We start from the raw sequence: 10,395 nt of genomic DNA on the forward strand, positions 1-10,395 counted from the left end.
TATCTATCTATCTATCTATCTATCAAGAGATCCATGGGGCAAATGAAGGTCTTTACATTTGCTTTGTGATTACAGTTTTTGGCATTTGACAGCTACCACACAGGTCCATTTTTTTGGTCATGACTATGGCAATTCTGAAATGGACTAAAAAAAGACCTCCCTTACCTCAATAATTTTTACCTAATCTGAGCTTTATTTCCAATGTACACATTTCTCCTGTGAACCATTCTTCAACTCTAACCTTCCACTGCCTACTCTTGAAGATCTCTAGAACCAGATAAATAGATAAGTGAGTGCTTTTTCTCTCAGTTGTTTTTGCATTATTGTTCAGACTTAAAATTATATAAAAGAAAGTATTATATGTGACTACTCTTTACAATGGAATACAAAATTTAACCAGAAGAATTAAATAAATTCAGATTTAGTTCAATTTCTAGACTAAGGGTTCTTTTTTAAAAATAGTTTTTATTGGTATTTTTTGTTTCTAACATGATCAATTTCCCTGTATCTTTTTCCATCCCCTTCCCGGAGAGTCATCATATGAGAGAAATAATGTTTAAAAAAATTAATTCATACATTAAAAAGCCCAGAAACATGTGTAATGTATTATGCCTGTGGACCTGCCACCTCCACAAGGGTTAGGATGTGATTGTGTTCTTGTATCTTTTCATTTGAGTCCCTCTTGATAATTTTGTTACATTTACTTTTGAGTTTTTGGTATGTTCTTCCCATTTATCTTATAGTTGCTTATGATATTGTTTTCTTGGCTCTGTTTACTTCACTCTATCAGTTCAAATAACTCTGTGCTTCTGTATATTCATCTTTTCTTACAGCACAGCAGTATTCTGTTATTTTAACATACTTTAATTTATTTATCCATTCTGCAAGTGATTGGTATCTGCTTTGTTTAGCTATTATGAAGAGTTGCTATAAATATTTTGGAGTGTGGGGACTTTCTTCATATTGGCTTTCTTGGGGTTATAAGCTCAGTAATGGAATCTCTGGTTCAAAAGGTGTAGATATTTTAGTCCCTTTAATTCCATATTTTCAAATTGCTTTCCCAAATGGTTGTACCATTTCATAGCTTCACCAGCAATATATTAGTGTGCTTATCTTTCCATAAACCTTCCAACATTGACTGTCACTAATTTTTTTTTGCCAACTTGCAGTGTGATATAAATCTCCAGATTATTTTGATTTTGATTTTTCTTATTAGTTATTTGAAAAAAATTTTTTATGTCATTATGAATAGTTGCAGCTTTTCTTTTGGCAAATATTTGTTCTTATCTTTTGACCATTTATCTATTGAAAACAATATGGATATTAGTCTTATGTATATGTATGAATTAGTGTATGTATGTGAGTATACACACACAAATATATATTTATATAGTTTACTTATCTTGGTTGCCAAATTCTAATCAGAGTAATTTGATAGGAATATGTTTTTGCCATTCAACCACTTCCTTTCATATCCTAGATACATTAATGTTGTTTGTGCAGAAACTTCAATTTCAAGTTCCTTCTTTTTTTGTAAACATAATATTATATACCTTACATCTTTTTTAAAGTTGACCTTGTTCCCACTGGCTCTTTCCCCTTCATCCCTCATCTCCTTTTCTAATTTGATATTCCTCTTTCCTCTCTTTCCCTTTACCTAGTCCTTTTCTTTAGTTTCTAAATTTCATTTTTTGTGCCCTTTTCCAAAAAGGATTTCTCATTTCTGATTTTCTTTTTATGATTACTTCTAGATTCATTATCATAATCATGACCCCTGTAATTATCTGGTCTCCTTATATTCCCTGTATTCATGCTATCAAAGCTTCCAAGATAGCAATTCTAGGCTGTCCCCACTAGGTTCCTTTGCCATTACCTTGTAGGGTTTGCCTAATGGATTCCCTTTTCTATTGTGCCTCATTTTCCCATTGCTAGACCTTGATTTGGCCCTCTTTCCCTCTGTTCCCTTCTTCTCCTTTTATGTACCTTCCCATGTTGTAATGTAGTTCACAAAAGAAGTGTCCACTTCAGGCAAGGTATTGCCGGGTTCTATCTATAATGCCTGCTGTTCACCCTTTTACTGTTATTTCTACTAGATTTATATTTTCACCCATGTTTCTTGTGATACATTTAGAAAGTCTCTTCCTGGTCTTTTTGTTGTGATTGTTACTATTATTGCTTTTGTCTACTGCATTTATTCAGCCCTTCTATATTTTTGTTTTTTGGTACATTCAAGAGGCAAATAATTTCTTCAGTTCTGGTTTTATTTCTAAAGTAATGTTTCAAATTCTTCTTTGTTATTAAACATCCATCTTTTATCCTGTAAGGTTAAGTTCAGATTTGAAAGCTATGCCATTCTTTAGTTCTTCCTGAACTCTATTGCTCTTTGGAAGATGTTATTCCATTCCCTCTTGCACTTTCTGTTGGGTGTAGAGTGTTAAAATTATTATCTGGGATAAGACGGATGCTACCTTGACTGACTGCTAGCAGTTCGGAATGTTCCCAGGTGCCGTGAACCAGGGGCAAAAATCGGTTGGCCCCACCCTATAAATGCCCCAAGGAACAATAGTTGAGGGCTCAAAGCTCAGACTTGAGCTGGCTCAGATTTGAGCAAGCTTCTCTTGAAGCAAGAACTGGGACAGAGGGAGGTGAAGGGTAGAAGAAGGGGTAGGCCTGAACCTGTAACCTGTACCTGACTGAGAGAGAGCTAGTGATCAATCAACACCATTGATAGTAGAGCTGAGAGAGTATATAGGTCATCTATCAACATCAACATCAATAACCTTCCCTAATCTCTGGCTTGGCTGTGGCCAGGTCAGGTCAGAGTTAGTGAGACCTCCAGCTTCTACCAGCCTAGCAATCTCCAGACTTAATCAATAATTAGTTTGGTAGCCGAACAAATAGCAACAGGGTTCCCAAATCCTCAAACCTATTACCCTGTTTTCCTTTCCCCATTAATAGTTAATACAGTGATTTACCAACAAGTACCTTTCCTGAGCAGTTATTCTACCAAAGCCCTTGGGAAGGGGAAAAGCAATACGGAGTCAGATAACAACTTTTCCAATAGCCAATCAATAGCCTATCAACAACTTAACCAATTTCAGGTTGGGACCTAGAGAGATTAACCATCCTCCAGACCTCTCAGGGATTCCCAACCTGGGCAACTGTTAGAAGGAAGCAACGGACAGGCTTAATCAATCAAGCCTGTCAGGGAGGAGAGGCATAATTACATCAGCTGCTTGAGAGGAGTGTGTATGTCTTCCCTCAACAACTATAGCCAATTTAGGCTTTGGGCACCTGATCCCTCCTACATTCATACTATCTCTGACATCTACATACCATCCATCCTCCAAAATCTAGAGAAAGATCTATAGGGAGGTCTAGAGAGATATATATAGAGATATTAGCAAAGGGCCTTTCATTCCTTTTTAACAAAAGTAAACTTGCATTATTTGAATGTTCTTTCCTTTGTATTTGAAAGTTTTTCCTGATGGCTGGCAGAACTTCTTTCTGAATTGAATTGTTCAATTTAACCCCTATTTGTCTTGGAGTTTGCATCATTGGTGCTTTTTTTTTACCCCTGAAGGGTGATTTGTGAATTCTTTTAATTGGAATTTCATTTTCTATGTTTAGAAATTCTGGGCAGTTTTTTCTATTATTTTCTTCATCATTGTGTTAAATTTTTTTCCTGTTGCATTGTAGGATATCTATAATTCTTCGGTTGACTGTTCATCTTCTCTGGGTTTAGTATGTTTTGCTTGAGTGATGAGCATATTTTCTATTAATGTCATTGGTTTTTTTTTGCTTCTCTTCTTCTAGATTGTCCACATTTGTGTGTATTTGCATTCCCAATCTGTTGTTCTCTCTTTTATTTCCTGAAGCTTGCCATTGCAGATTTAAGTTTTTATATTCTGTTTATTATTTTTGCTGAATAGAATATAATTTCTGTTCACATGATTTTAATTTCTCTTTTATATCACTAGGAATAAATAGTATGTCGTGTTTCCATATTTTCTTCAAATTCCATAGGGTCTCCTATCTCATCAAGTATTAGATAATTTTCTTTTTTCTTAAATATTTATTCCTAGATCTCTGAACTAATTTGCTATATTTCTTTTATTATTCATGTTGATTTATCTACTTACATTCAAAGTCTGAGTTTTCTTCTTCCTAGAAGAATTCTAGGATTCCTTACCCACTTTCCCCATTATTTTCCTTATCACTCACTTTCTGATTCCCTCCACTCTGATTGTGGTTTCCTTGGGGATAGGATCCCAAATTGTCTCAGACTCCTCCCATAATGAGCAGTTCATGTTCCAGCAGCCTAAGTCTGTGGCTCAACTGACTCCACTTTTGGGTGGTCAGAACTGGTGGAGTGCTTCACAATGCTCTGTAGCCTGGAACAGGCAGTTTAGGACTTTGCAGTGTGGGTGTTTCCAGATTTCCCTTAGCAAGTTTTCTTCCCCCCTTCCCTCCAAGCTTTTGTCCATGAAGGATTGTGACCAAGCTAGCAGTTGAGGCCTAAGAAAAGTTTCCCAGCCTGGAGCCAGGGGCCCTGTGGCCCTGGAAAGAGGGAAGGGGGACCAAGGTATAGGGGTGAGTTTTAATGTAAGTCTATGTCACGTCCTTGGATCTGCTGGTACAGCCTTGCTGTCAGTAGTATGGGAGGTAAGGTAGGGATGCTGAGTGAATAACCATATCCTGGATGGATTTTGAGGGATTTTTAAAAAGCCATTTGTATAGTGTATATTGTAGACAATGGAAACAGCTGAAATTTCTTTTATCTTTAGCTCATAATTTCCATTTTGGAGAGGTTTTAGATCAGAAGAGAATAGGAGTCAGAGAAAATATAAGTCCTCCATCATATTGTTTACATTCCCTAGAAGTCTCTAAGTCAGGATTCTTAACTTTTTTCGTGTGTGTCTTTCTTGGATATCCTTTGGGAGTTTGGATAAGTCTGCTGTTCACTTCTCCGATAATGTTTTTAAATGCATAAAATAAAATAGAATTACAAAGTATAAAGGTGAAAATAATTTTATGAAATTATGTGGTTGCTAATATTATATCTCGAGTCAGAAATTTATTTATAAAATAGAGAGGAAACAATAAAGTAGGGAAATGTGGAGGGGATAGAAAAGATATCTATCCTATCTTAATCCAGGCAGAGATTAATTAGCTCTCAACCAGGAAGGCTGGTAGTGAGTAATCATGCAGCCTCCTCCAAGATGCAAGCTAGTCTCTGCAGAAACTAGGAAAGCATCAGCCTTTCACTCACCCACGAAGTAGTCCAGGAGTCAGAGTCCAAGTTGAAGCTGAACTGCAAGCCCATGATCCAAGCTGCAGTTTCCAGCTAAGCTCCCTCAAAGACTCTCTCTAATCAGAAGACTATCTCCACAAGACTGACCCATGGCTTTTTATGGTGACTTCTCATCCCCGTCCCTCTTCATAGGGGCCAATCACAGTTTCCAGTTGTCTAGCACTGCCCAGTAATAAAGGATTCCCTTTCACAAGTGTAAACTCAGAGAGAACAAAGAATCCCATTTACAAAAGGAAGGCAATTACTTTGAAAAATGTATTATTATTATTTCTAAAGCCCCTATGTTCAGTCTTAGAATTGATACTAAGTATTGGTTCCAAGACAGAAGAGAGGTAAGGGCTAAGCAGCTGGAGGTAAGTGGCTTGCCCAGGGTCACACAGGTAGGAAGTGTCTGAGGCCAGATTTGGATCCAGGCCCTCCTAACTCCAGGCCTGGCTCTCTCTCCACTGAGCCACTTAACTGCACCTCTGCATGTAATTTAAAACAATAAGACTAAGAAACAGGTATAATAATAATACATGGGTATTAATTGGATCTTCATTTTTAAATTAAAGAATCAGGAGGGACCAGGATTATATTCTAGTCTTTCAAGATCTTTACTGTTAGCCCTCATATATCTCTTCAGCTCTTTTGTTTTTTTTTTTATTCAGTCATTACAATTGTGTCTGATTATTTGTGACTCCATTTGGGTTTTTTTGGTCAAGATACTGGAATAGTTTGCTATTTTTTTCTCTAGCTCATTTTACAGATATGGAAACCAGAGCAAATAGGGTGAAGAGACTTGCCTGGAGTTACACAACTAATATTTCTGAGTCCAGATTTGAACTTATGAAGATGAATCTTCTGACCCCAGGCCTGACATTCTTTTCTATGTGCCACCTACCTGCCTAACTTAATGTATTTATAAAAAAATTTAGAAGTAAGCTCCAATTAAAAAAAATTTATCCCTTACTAAATGTGAGGCAGCTAAGTGGCTTTAGTATATGTGTGTGTGTGTGTGTGTGTGTGTGCGTATTACATATAGACTAAATGTTTTAATAATTTGGGCCAATGAGCACATTATTTCAAATAGTTATAAATTCTAATAAAATTTTAAGAATTTTAAAATAGTTTTTTGATAAAGTTATTATATAACAATTAGCCTTAAGCAAAATTATGAAGTAGGTCAAATGTGTCTTACTCATTTCCCAGTCTTCCATTCTGTTTGCTTCATTCCCTCTTTACAACCACATAAAATATCTTTTCTGCAGCTTGACTTTTTGAAGAAAGAAAACTGACTTTTTTAGTCAATCACTTTAAGCAGTTCTGACTATAAGAAACTGAAATAGTCACTAACTAGTTTTAGTGAATAAAGAAAAAAGTTTTGAGCTTACCTTAGTGTTTTTAGGTACCTAGACACTTGTGGGTTTCTAAATGGAGCTATAAAATTGACATTGCTAAGTTTTCTTTTGGCAACAAATAGTAAGATGGTGGGAAAGAACCTAGGAGATGAGCTCAGTCCTGATTCATTCCTTCTACTTTTTGTCACTGTTATATTTTAAGCATAATGGGATTATTATCAGATGCAAGAGTTGAGTCTAATCCTAAGAGACTAGTAAGTTTCTCAGGCAAGGGGCAAACTGTCTTTTCAAATGGAATAGTTGAAAAGTACAACTGGAATTGGAAGATATGAGGAAGTAGGGTGGGGATGGGAAGAATAGAAACAACTGAGTTGGTTCTCCCCTTTCTTTCTACATCTCAGTTTTGGCCTTCGTAGTATTAATTTCTCAGGCAGAAATTTTGAAGGAAACTGTTGATTTGTATCATCTTGAAAATAGCTTGAAATCATCTAAGTTATACAAATAATGTTCTAAATATTTGCATTAGCTAATATTTCTGTTTAGCAGTTCCAGTTACTCTCCCACTATGCTCATTTCATTCTTTTGTGACTTATATTATTCATTCAGGAAAAATCTATTGAGTATCTTTTATGACATGGTACTGTTGTGGGAGAGCTTTGAGGTGAAAACCCTAGAATCAGGGCAGGTTACCCTTTGCAAGAATGCAAGACTCCAAAACTTAGCTTAAAAATAAAAAGAGAAATTTATTAATTTGGAAGTCATGTTGAGAGGCCAGGAGACAGTGTGCAGGTTGAACACTGCCTTCCAGAGGAGATGGGATTTGGGTATTTTATGCCTTTTGACAAAAACAGGGCATAATTAACTTTTAAGGCATAGTTGCAAAATGCTTTCCAGAATGACTGAACCAATTCACAACTTCCCCAACAGTGCATTATGTTCTTGTTTTGCCTCTTCAAAATTTGTTTTCTTTGTTTTCTTAAAAAAAAAATCAACATTGCTAATCTAATGAATATGAGATAGAACCTCAGAGCTGCTATAATTTGCACTTCCCTCATTATTAGTGTTTTGGAAAAAAAATTTCACCTGGCTATTGATAGCTTACATTTCTTATTCTGAAAACTGCTGCTTCCTAAACTTTGACCATTTGTGAATTGGTAAATAATTCTTTTTTTTAAAATTATTAAACATTTATTAATATTCATTTTTAACCTGTTTACATACTTTATGCTCCTACTTTCCTCTTCAACACCCGCTCTCCCCCCACCCATGGCCAACGCACATTTCCACTGGTTGTAACATGTGTCCTTGTTCAGGGCCTATTTCCAAATTGTTGTTAGTTGCATTGGTGTGGTTGTTTCGAGTCTACATCCCCAATCATGTCCGCCTCAGCCCCTGCATTCAAGCAATTGTTTATCTTCTATGTTTCTTCTCCTGCAGATCTTCCTCTGAACGTGAGTAGCATCTTTACCATAAATCCCTCAGAATTGTCCTGGGTCATTGTATTGCTGCTGGTACAGAAGCCCATTACATTCGATTTTACCACAGTGTATCAGTCTCTGTGTACAGTGTTTTTCTGGCTCTGCTCCTTTCGCTCTGCATCAGTTCCTGGAGGTCTCTCCAGTTCGCCTGGAACTCCTCCAGTTTATTATTCCTTTTAGCACAATAGTATTCCATCACCCGCATATACCACAATTTGTTCGGCCATTCCCCAATTGAAGGGCAAACCCTCCTTTTCCAGTTTGTTGCCACCACAAAAAGCGCAGCTATGAATATTTTCGTACAAGTCTGTTTATCTATGATCTCTTTGGGGTACAAACCCAACAATGGTATGGCTGGATGAAAGGGCAGGCATTCTTTTATAGCCCTTTGAGCGTGATTCCAAATTGCCAGCTAGAATGGCTGGATCAGTTTACAGCTCCACCAGCAATGCATTAATGTCCCAATTTTGCCACATCCCTTCCAACATTCATTACTCTCCCCTTCTTTCATTTTAGCCAATCTGCTAGGTGTGAGGTGGTACCTCAGAGTTGTTTTGATTTGCATTTCTCTAATTATTAGAGACTTAGAACACTTTCTCATGTGCTTATTGATACTTTTGATTTCTTTACCTGAAAATTGCCTATTCATGTCTCTTGCCCATTTATCAATTGGGGAATGGCTTGATTTTTTATATAATTGATTTAACTCCTTGTATATTTGAGTGATTAGACCCCGTCAGAGTTTTTTGTTATAAAGATTTTTTCCCAATTTGTTGTTTCTCTTCTGATTTTGACTACATTGTTTTTGTTTGTACAAAAGCTTTTTAGCTTTATATAATCAAAACCATTTAATTTACATTTTGTAATTTTCTCTAACTCTTGCTTGGTTTTAAAATCTTTCCTTTCCCACAGACCTGACAAGTATACTATTTTGTGTTCACTTAACTTATTTATAGTTTCCCTCTTTATATTCAAGTCATTCACCCATTCTGAATTTATCTTGGTGTAGGGTGTGAGATGTTGATCTAAACCTAATCTCTCCCATATTGTTTTCCAAATTTCCCAGCAGTTTTTGTCAAATAGTGGATTCATGTCCCAAAAGTTGGGCTCTTTGGGTTTATCATACACTGTCTTGCTGATGTCATTTACCCCAAGTCTATTCCACTGATCCTCCCTTCTATCTCTTAGCCAGTACCATATTGTTTTGATGACTGCTGCTTTATAGTATAGTTTAATATCTGGTACTGCTAGGCCCCTTTCCTTCACATTTTTTTCATTATTTCCCTTGATATTCTTGATCTTTTGTTATTCCAAATGAAATTTGTTATAGTTTTTCCTAATTCAGTAAAAGAAGTTTTTTTGTAATTTGATAGGTATGGCGCTAAATAGGTAAATTAATTTGGGTAGGATGTTTATTTTTATTATGTTAGCTCGTCCTACCCATGAACAATTAATGGCTTTCCAATTGTTGAGGTCCAGTTTTATTTGTTTGGAAAGTGTTTTATAGTTGTTTTTGTATAATTGCTGTGTTTGTTTTGGTAGATATATTCCTAAGTATTTTATATTGTCTAGGGTGATTTTAAATGGTGTTTCTCTTTCTACCTCTTGCTGTTCTAATGTGTTGGAAATGTATAGAAATGCTGATGATTTATGTGCATTTATTTTGTATCCTGCCACTTTGCTAAAGTTGTTGATTATTTCTATCAGCCTCTTAGTTGATTCTCTAGGATTTTTTAAGTATACCATCATATCATCTGCAAAGAGTGATAGCTTAGTCTCCTCATTGCCTTGATACCTTCAATTTCTTTTTCTTCTCTAATTGCTATTGCTAGTGTTTCTAGTACTATGTTGAATAATAGAGGTGATAATGGGCATCCTTGTTTCACTCCTGATCTTATCGGGAAGGCTTCTAATTTATCCCCATTGCATATAATGCTTGTTGATGGTTTTAGGTATATATTGTTTATTATTTTTAGGAAGGGTCCTTCTATTCCTATACTTTTCAGTGTTTTCAATAGGAATGGATGCTGTATTTTGTCAACGGCTTTTTCAGCATCTATTGAGATAATCATGTGATTTTGTTTGTTAGATTGTTGATATTGTCAATTATGTGGATGGTTTTCCTAATGTTGAACCATCTGTGCATTCCTGGTATAAATCCCACCTGATCATGGTGGATGATCTTCTTAATTACTTGCTGGAGTCTCTTTGCTAGTATTCTATTTAAGATTTTTGCATCTATGTTCATTAGGGAGATTGGTCT

The sequence above is a fragment of the Gracilinanus agilis genome, chromosome 4, assembly GCF_016433145.1.
Source record: "Gracilinanus agilis isolate LMUSP501 chromosome 4, AgileGrace, whole genome shotgun sequence".
Classification (NCBI taxonomy): Eukaryota; Metazoa; Chordata; class Mammalia; order Didelphimorphia; family Didelphidae; genus Gracilinanus; species Gracilinanus agilis.